The sequence below is a fragment of the Hyperolius riggenbachi genome, chromosome 1, assembly GCF_040937935.1.
Source record: "Hyperolius riggenbachi isolate aHypRig1 chromosome 1, aHypRig1.pri, whole genome shotgun sequence".
Taxonomy (NCBI): domain Eukaryota; kingdom Metazoa; phylum Chordata; class Amphibia; order Anura; family Hyperoliidae; genus Hyperolius; species Hyperolius riggenbachi.
This window is the reverse complement of record NC_090646.1, coordinates 175,295,501-175,303,744: the sequence shown is the minus strand read 5'-3', so window position 1 is coordinate 175,303,744 and position 8,244 is coordinate 175,295,501.

Below are 8,244 nucleotides of genomic sequence, written 5' to 3'. Positions count from 1 at the left end.
AACATTGGAGGCAGAAACGACTCCGCAATCCAAAATCTGCAGCAACCCGGGAGTATGCGTTACTGCAAAACGCCTCCCGCTCTGGTGTGCACCAGCCCATTGAAATACATTACCCAAGCGTTTCCACATCCGCAATCGTATCTGACAACTCTGCCGAACCGCACCGCTCTGGTGTGCACTAGGCCATAGTGTTGACATCTTTTAACAAGGACCTTCCAAAATTTTGCGCAGGATGGGAGGTAGACAACACCTTCAAGATAGAAGAAGAGCTCTGGCCTAAAATACAGTGGCTTGCAAAAGATTTCGGCCCCATTGAAGTTTTCCACATTTTTTAATATTACTGTCACAAACATGAATCAATTTTATTGGAATGCCACGTAAAAGACCAATACAAAGTGGTGTACACGTGAGAAGTGGAATGAAAATCATACACGATTCCAAACATTTTTTTTACAAATAAATAACTGTAAAGTGGGGAGTGCGTAATTATTCAGCCCCCTTTGGTCTGAGTGCAGTCAGTTGCCCATAGACATTGCCTGATGAGTGCTAATGACTGAATAGAGTGCACCTGTGTGTAATCTAGTGTCAGTACAAATACAGCTGGTCTGTGACCACCTCAGAGGTTGTCTAAGAGAATAGAGGGAGCAACCACACCAAGAAGTCCAAAGAACACACCAGACAGGTCAGGGCTTATTGAGAAATGGCTACAAAAAGATTTCCAAAGCCTTGAACATCCCACGGAGCACTGTTCAAGCGATCATTCAGAACTGGAAGGAGTATGGCACAACTGTAAACCTGCCAAGACAAGGCCGTCCACCTAAACTCACAGGCCGAACAAGGAGAGAGCTGATCAGAAATGCAGTCAAGATAACCATGGTGACTCTGGACGAGTTGCAGAGATCTACAGCTCAGGTGGGGGAATCTGTCCATAGGACAACTATAAGTCGTGCACTGCACAAAGTTGACCTTTATAGAAAAGTGGCAAGTAGAAAGCCATTGTTAACAGAAAAGCATAAGAAGTCCCATTTGCAGTTTGCCACAAGCCATGTGGGGGACACAGCAAACATGTGGAAGAAGGTGCTCTGGTCAGATGAGACCAAAATGGAACTTTTTGGCCAAAATGCAAAGGCTGAGCCACCAAAGTGCGCCCCTCCATCCCTTCCACCCCAGCATCACACACTGATTGCTATTAGACTAAGAGGCATCCCAGGGCCTCCAACACCTTAATCTCTAGTTATCTGGCTTGTAGTCACTTCCATGTATCTCCTTTTCTTATTTCTTTCTACTTCAAACACAATTAGGAATGACAGCTGCATGAATTGTGCGCCCCCTCCTACACTGCGCCCTGAGGCTGGAGCCTCTCCAGCCTATGCCTCGGCCCGGCCCTGGGTGGCAGAATCATGCTCTGGGGGTGCTTCTCTTCAGCAGGGACAGGAAAGCTGGTCAGAGTTGATGGAAAGATGGATGGAGCCAAATACAGGGCAATCTTGGAAGAAAACCTCTTGGAGTCTGCAAAAGACTTGAGACTGGGGCGGAAGACTTGAGACTGGGGCGGAGGTTCACCTTCCAGCAGGACAATGATCCTAAACATAAAGCCAGGGCAACAATGGAATGGTTTAACACAAAACATATCCATGTGTTAGAATGACCCAGTCAAAGTCCATATCTAAATCCAATCGAGAATCTGTGGCAAGATCTGAAAACTGCTGTTCACAAACGCTGTCCATCTGATCTGACTGAGCTGGAGCTGTTTTGCAAAGAAGAAAGCAGGGATGGTCGTAGTCAGCCAACTTCGCTACGCTGGAACTACACGTAGTTTTACGCAATTCCGCTTCGCCAAACTACGGCTTTGAAATCAAATATTCGCTTCGTATGCATTACGTAGACTACGCGTAAAGATTTGCAATTACGCGTAATGCGAAGCATAGTGTATGCAGACGCTTATGCCATTATGCAGAAAAATGTACGCATTAATTTCTCTGCAAATGCTTGTACCAGGAACTCTTCTATGCGTACATTTTCCTTTCCAATGCGTAATTTTGTAAGCATACAATCGTACACGAAAAAATAGACGCGAATAACGCATTCGTAGTTTACTTCGCAATACACATGTGAACTACGCGTAGGGCGTAAACTATGCGTAACGGTACTTCACTACGTGAAAAATCGTAAGCGCAGTTTTGAAACTTTGCCTACGAACTACGATGCGTAGATGTGAACTACGATACGTAAATTCGCACTGGCGTAGTTTCTGCTCATCCCTGGAAGAAAGGGCAAGGATTTCAGTCTCTAGATGTGCAAAGTTGGTAGAGACATACCCTAAAAGACTAGCAGCTGTTATTGCAGCAAAAGGTGGTTCTACAAAGTATTGACTCAGGGGTCTGAATAATTACGCACACCCCACTTTGCAGTTATTTATTATTATTTTTTTAATGTTTGGAATCACATATGATTTTCAATCTACTTCTCACGTGTACACCACTTTGTATTGGTCTTTCATGTGGAATTCGAATAAAAGTGATTCATGTTTGTGGCAGTAATATGACAAAATGTGGAAAACTTCAAGGGGGCCGAATACTTTTGTAAACCACTGTATTTAACAACATTTGGAGTATCCTGGACTCTCATATACAACTTTCCCAATACAGGTATAAGCTAGTTTCGAGATGGTACCAATCACCAAAACGAAAGGCTAAATATGGCCTAGCAACAACCGACACCTGCTGGAACTGTAACCAAAGTCCAGGCTCTTTCGTACATATGCTTTGGGAGTGCCCAGTAGTGAAGAGGTTTTGGAATAAATTAGAACGTTTTTTTCAACAGCATTTAAGCTTAGAGGGAACCTAAACTGAGAGGGATATGGATGTTTCCTTTTAAATAATACCGATTGATTGCCTGGCACTTCTGCTGATCTCTTTGGCTGCAGAGGTGGCTGGATCACAGACCTGAAACAAGCATGCAGCTAATCCAGTCTGACTTCAGTCAGAGCACCTGATCTGCATGCTTGTTCAGGGGCTGTAGCTAAAAGTATTAGAGACAAAGGGTCAGCAGGTGAGTCAGGCAACTCGTATTATTTTAAAAGGAAAAATCCATATCCTTCTCAATTTAGGTTCCCTTTAAGGATTGGTTTAGATCACATGTTGAGAATATTCGGTATTCGAACTGTAGAAAAGATTGGCGGGTGTCAGCATCAATGGTCATTGGTGGACATGGGAATAGGTGTGGCCAGAAGAGTTATTATTCGAAGGTGGAAAGATGTTGAATGTTGTTCTGTACGAGAGTGGGGAGGAGAGGTCACATCCTTTCTAAATTACAGGGTATGGGAAAAGACGAGTGGAGTTGAGGAGGTGATGGAAGGTACAACTAAATGGGTTTGTAACGATTGTGGAATTCTCTCCGTGATCAGCGCACAAGACGTGCGCTGACACTGCGGAAATCCTCCACAAGCGTATAATTTGCGGGAACCCAGCAAAAGGTGCAATGCACCTGTAGAGGGAAATTCCTGTCGACACGGAGAGCTGTGCAGAGGAACAGCTCCTCTGCCCTGCCACACACGCCAGACAGGAATTGTACGAAGGGAAGAAACGCAGGGCAAGATAGCCCTGAAAGAGAGAGATCAAAGCGACAGAGGGTATGTGTGTTCACCAAACTAGTCGCCACCCTGCGACGATGAACACACAACCAGGAAGACAAAGCGAGAAGGCAATCGCCGGAGATGGCTATTGCTAACAGCGACACAAGACCAAATAAGCACAGATGAGGAATGTATGTTTGTCCACCAATCTAGCCGCCACCTGCGACGGTGGACACACAACAGAAGAAACAAAGTGAGAACGCAATCGCAAGAGAAGCGATTGTGGAAGAGAATGAGCACAGGGACAGATTGTATGTGTGTGCACCAAACTAGTCGCCAACCCGCGACGGTGCATACACAACAGCAGATATGAAGTAGGAACGCAATCGCAAAAGAGGCGATTGCCAGAGGTGACACAAGGCTACAGCAAGGCAGAGCACGAGAGTAGCAAAGGCACAGCAAATCATACAATGAGGAGATACGGAAAATAACAAACGCTAGCTAAGCGTGAACACCGCACTCATTCGCAACAGTGCACGCGTTTATGCGCGGTCCCCGCGTGATAAGCACAACAGAGACAAGCATGCCTAACTAACCACCGACAGACAAACATGAAACAGAGGACGCGAGCGCTTGCTTAACGGTTACCTCACCGAGCCTCCAGCAAGCGTTCGTAGCAGACAAGACAGACACACAAAAACATGAACAAGCGAGAGATAGGATCCACAGCACTAGCGAAAGAGGCTAGTGCGATCCAGGAAGACAGAACAGAAGGATCCACAGCACTAGCGCAAGAGGCTAGTGCGATCCAAGTACAGTAAGAGAGTAGCAGACCAGAAGGATCCACAGCACTAGCGCAAGAGGCTAGTGCGATCCAGGAAGACAGATCAGAAGGGGCTACCAGTAACAACCGCTGTTCCGGTTAGCACCCAGACATACAGAACGATTTCCTGTCGACCACCGCTGGGACAGGACAATCGCAACAGACAAACAAAACAGATATGCAATCCTAACTGCACTAAGGAAACCTGCCTACTGCATTCCCAGGAATTACTCTAGGCTAATCTTCAAACAAAGAGCAAGGCTGACACTCCAGCCGAGTGTTACACAGGAACTAACTCTTATGACCAGCCCAGGTCTGTGATATCACATAGTATTTATAGGGCAATCCTACAAAGGATGTGGCTAGGCAATCTGCATGACAAACCTATGCCAATTCCTCAGCAGCAAGCTGCAATACTGACAAAATGTCTCTCTTCCAGAGACCTGCAGAATGCAGACCTGAACAGTGGTCAAAAGGCTGCCTGCCTGCGCAGGCAGCCCAGCGGATTCTCACAGTACCCCCCCCCCCCTCTAGGGTCAGATTCCAGATGAGCCTCGAAACTGATATTAACAAAAGACTCTAACTGAAGACTCATGAAGGTCGGGGCAGCCCGACAAGGCCCAATTCCAGAGTCAGTACAGCCGAAACCGACCTCATCGGAAGCAAACGCCACCGAAACATGCCCATCAGTACTACCAGTCTCAGTATAACACCCATCAGGACTGTGAACGCCAGAGAAGAAGCCATCGACACCCTCCAGACAATACCCACCACCTTCCAAGGAGCGTCCGAAAATACCAAACCTGGCACAATACCTGTTTGAAGTGTCCCTTACAACACAAAAGCCACTGTTGATCTTATCCAGGGTACCAAGCAAAATTTCTCCCGGAATCTCCCAGAACCTTTTGAAGCTCCACAGAGATCCCAAGAGGGCAGAACAATCACCAGGCTCACATAGAGAACTATCAAGCCCTCCTATGGAACCAATGACTATTCTGGATTCAGAATTACGAGGACACCCATCAAGATCAAGACTTTCAGGGACCACTTCTGGGCATGCAAGCAGGCAGGCCATATCAGAGCATGTCTCCACCGAGGAAGCATCTGAGCATGCTGGTAACCGAGGCACACTTGGGCTTTCTGGGTCACAGAGCACATTGGGGTACACCAGCACAGGAGAAACCTCAGAACATGTCGGGAAACTGCCAACCTCAGAGTCCAGCACGACAGGACCAAAACCAGTACCGGGCAGAGAATCATCATGAGCAGTGGTCTCAGGCACTGGACTCCCCAAAAAAAACTCGGACTCAGGCTTAGAAGTCTCAGTGACTGTAATGGTATCTGACAAAAACTCATCATTGACTATGCATAACTGAAGCTCCACCAGAGCTGAAAAAGTAGCCAGCAAGGCAGCAATGCCTACTGAAGTGGGGGGCAGGAGACATCTCCTACAAGTTCTGCACCCTTTGGGAGGAACTCGGAGGTCTCCAGGACATCAGGCAAGACCTCAGGAACATCTTTTCTCAAGTTTTCTAAGAAGGATTCTGAACTATCCATGTTACAGGGCAAAACTGGAACTTTATTTTGTGGACAGGGCAGATGTCCCAGGGAAGGTTCCACCATAAACTGAGACTGAATTTCATCATCATGAGCGGAACGTACAGGAATATTTACTGGAACACACACTGACTCCCTAACTTTAATCTCACTGCACCCAGAAGTCTGCGTAGCAGTCAAACTAGCTTGCAACTCAAAAACTGCAGAAAAACAGGTGAGTATAGCAGCAATACCTAGACAAGCCTCTAGGGACACTGCAGGAGACTCTAAACAAGGCCATATTAACTCATCCAGAGTACAGGGTGCAGAATCAGCACTTTCCTCAGAACAAGAAAGGGACTCACAAATGTCAGTGTGATTGGACATCATATTGTTATTCATGGTACAGGGCAGGCTCAGAGAAACTTTCTCTGGACCCAGCAAAGATGCTTCAGAGTCAGATTCGCAAAACCGAAGCGCTGTCTCACTCTTAGATTCAGCTAACAATGTCAAATCCGAGGAGTCAGAACGCAAAACTTCCGAATCAAAAATCGCTTTAGGTTGTGAAACTGACGCTTCCATAGCGCAAACCTCCGCGATCTGCGGGGCAGACTGTAGGGCGTTCAGGACAGAAACACTGGAGCAACTGTCACCAGGCAACGGGCTCTTACAGGTGTGAACAGGGTGAGACAAAGACGCATTTGCAGTAGAAATAGCGACAACATCAGGAAAAATTTTATTAGACATATTAATTTTACTTTTGATGCTGCATAATTTAGGAATTTTTCCCATAGCAGGGTCACAGATGGAAGATCTTAAGGATCTGTCTCTAAATGACAAGGGGTCCCACACATCCTTGAGAAAACTGACACATTCATGCTGATCACAATCTGCAGGAACATCAGAGAAACAGGCAGCAGATCGCACAGATTCAAACCGCACGCAGTCAGGAGAGAATCCTCCAGGATTCGCACAGGAATCAACCACAGTGGCACACCCACTCACTTCAGATCGCACAATGTCACGACTCACATGCTTTACCCCAGAAAGGCAGGAGCAATCATCCGACAACGATGTCTCTTTATTGGAATCAATTTGTTGGTGTGTGTGCAACTCATCCAAAATCGTCTGCCATACATAAATAATCAGATCCACATCACCCTCGTCACATTAATCGGATCAATCAATAGGTACATAGAATCGAGACAATCATTCAAGACATCTTCGCTTTTTGCGATGTAAAAATCGCAAAAGGCTTTCCAATCAAAATCAAATTCCTCCATCAAGGCCCCAATGTCCCATGAGGCAAATGGAGGTTCAAACAGGCCATTATCCAGATAATCTCCATATGGGTGGAGTTCAGGAACAAGAACAGATTTTTTAACTGCTTTAATATAGTGTGCGATCCTACCTATAGTAGGATCCACATAAGCTTCGGATTGAGGCAAAAAACCCGGAGACGGAACAACATCATTGTAAACATTATTATCATACTGAATGGTTTTGCACATTTCAGACATGACAGAAATAACCTCTTTATTTGTGGTTGCTATGGGCAACGAATCTTTTGGCTGACAAGCCAAATCAGCAGATTGGCCTGCAAGCACCAATTCATTATAATATGGTAATGACACTGAAATGTTGCATAACCTAATCTGATCAGCATCATGCTCTGCAGGAAAAAAACTCATAGAAATAACCTGGCAGGGGAATTCTAAGCTTACTAGAAAATACATGACTCAGAAATCTGCGAGGGTTATGTCTCAGATTTACGTGTCTGGCACACTCATCCGCCCACACAAACAGATCCCCTTGGAAAAGATTGTAAGCAATCTGAGCACTCCAAGTGGAAATATTGGTGGCCTGAAATTCAGGATTTGCCAAGAATCTGGAACATTCTGATATAAACTCATCTCTGGTTTCAGAGTCCAGTATTTTAAACCTCTTAAAGATACAGGACCCATCTTTGACCAAATCGTACAAATCGGAAATTCCCTCTACACTGGGAATTTCGGTTGGGCTGGTCATACTGTAACGATTGTGGAATTCTCTCCGTGATCAGCGCACAAGACGTGCGCTGACACTGCAGAAATCCTCCACAAGCGTATAATTTGCGGGAACCCAGCAAAAGGTGCAATGCACCTGTAGAGGGAAATCCCTGTCGACAGGGGGAGCTGTGGAGTGCAGAGGAACAGCTCCTCTGCCCTGCCACACACGCCAGACAGGAATTGTACGAAGGGAAGAAACGCAGGGCAAGATAGCCCTGAAAGAGAGAGATCAAAGCGACAGAGGGTATGTGTGTTCACCAAAC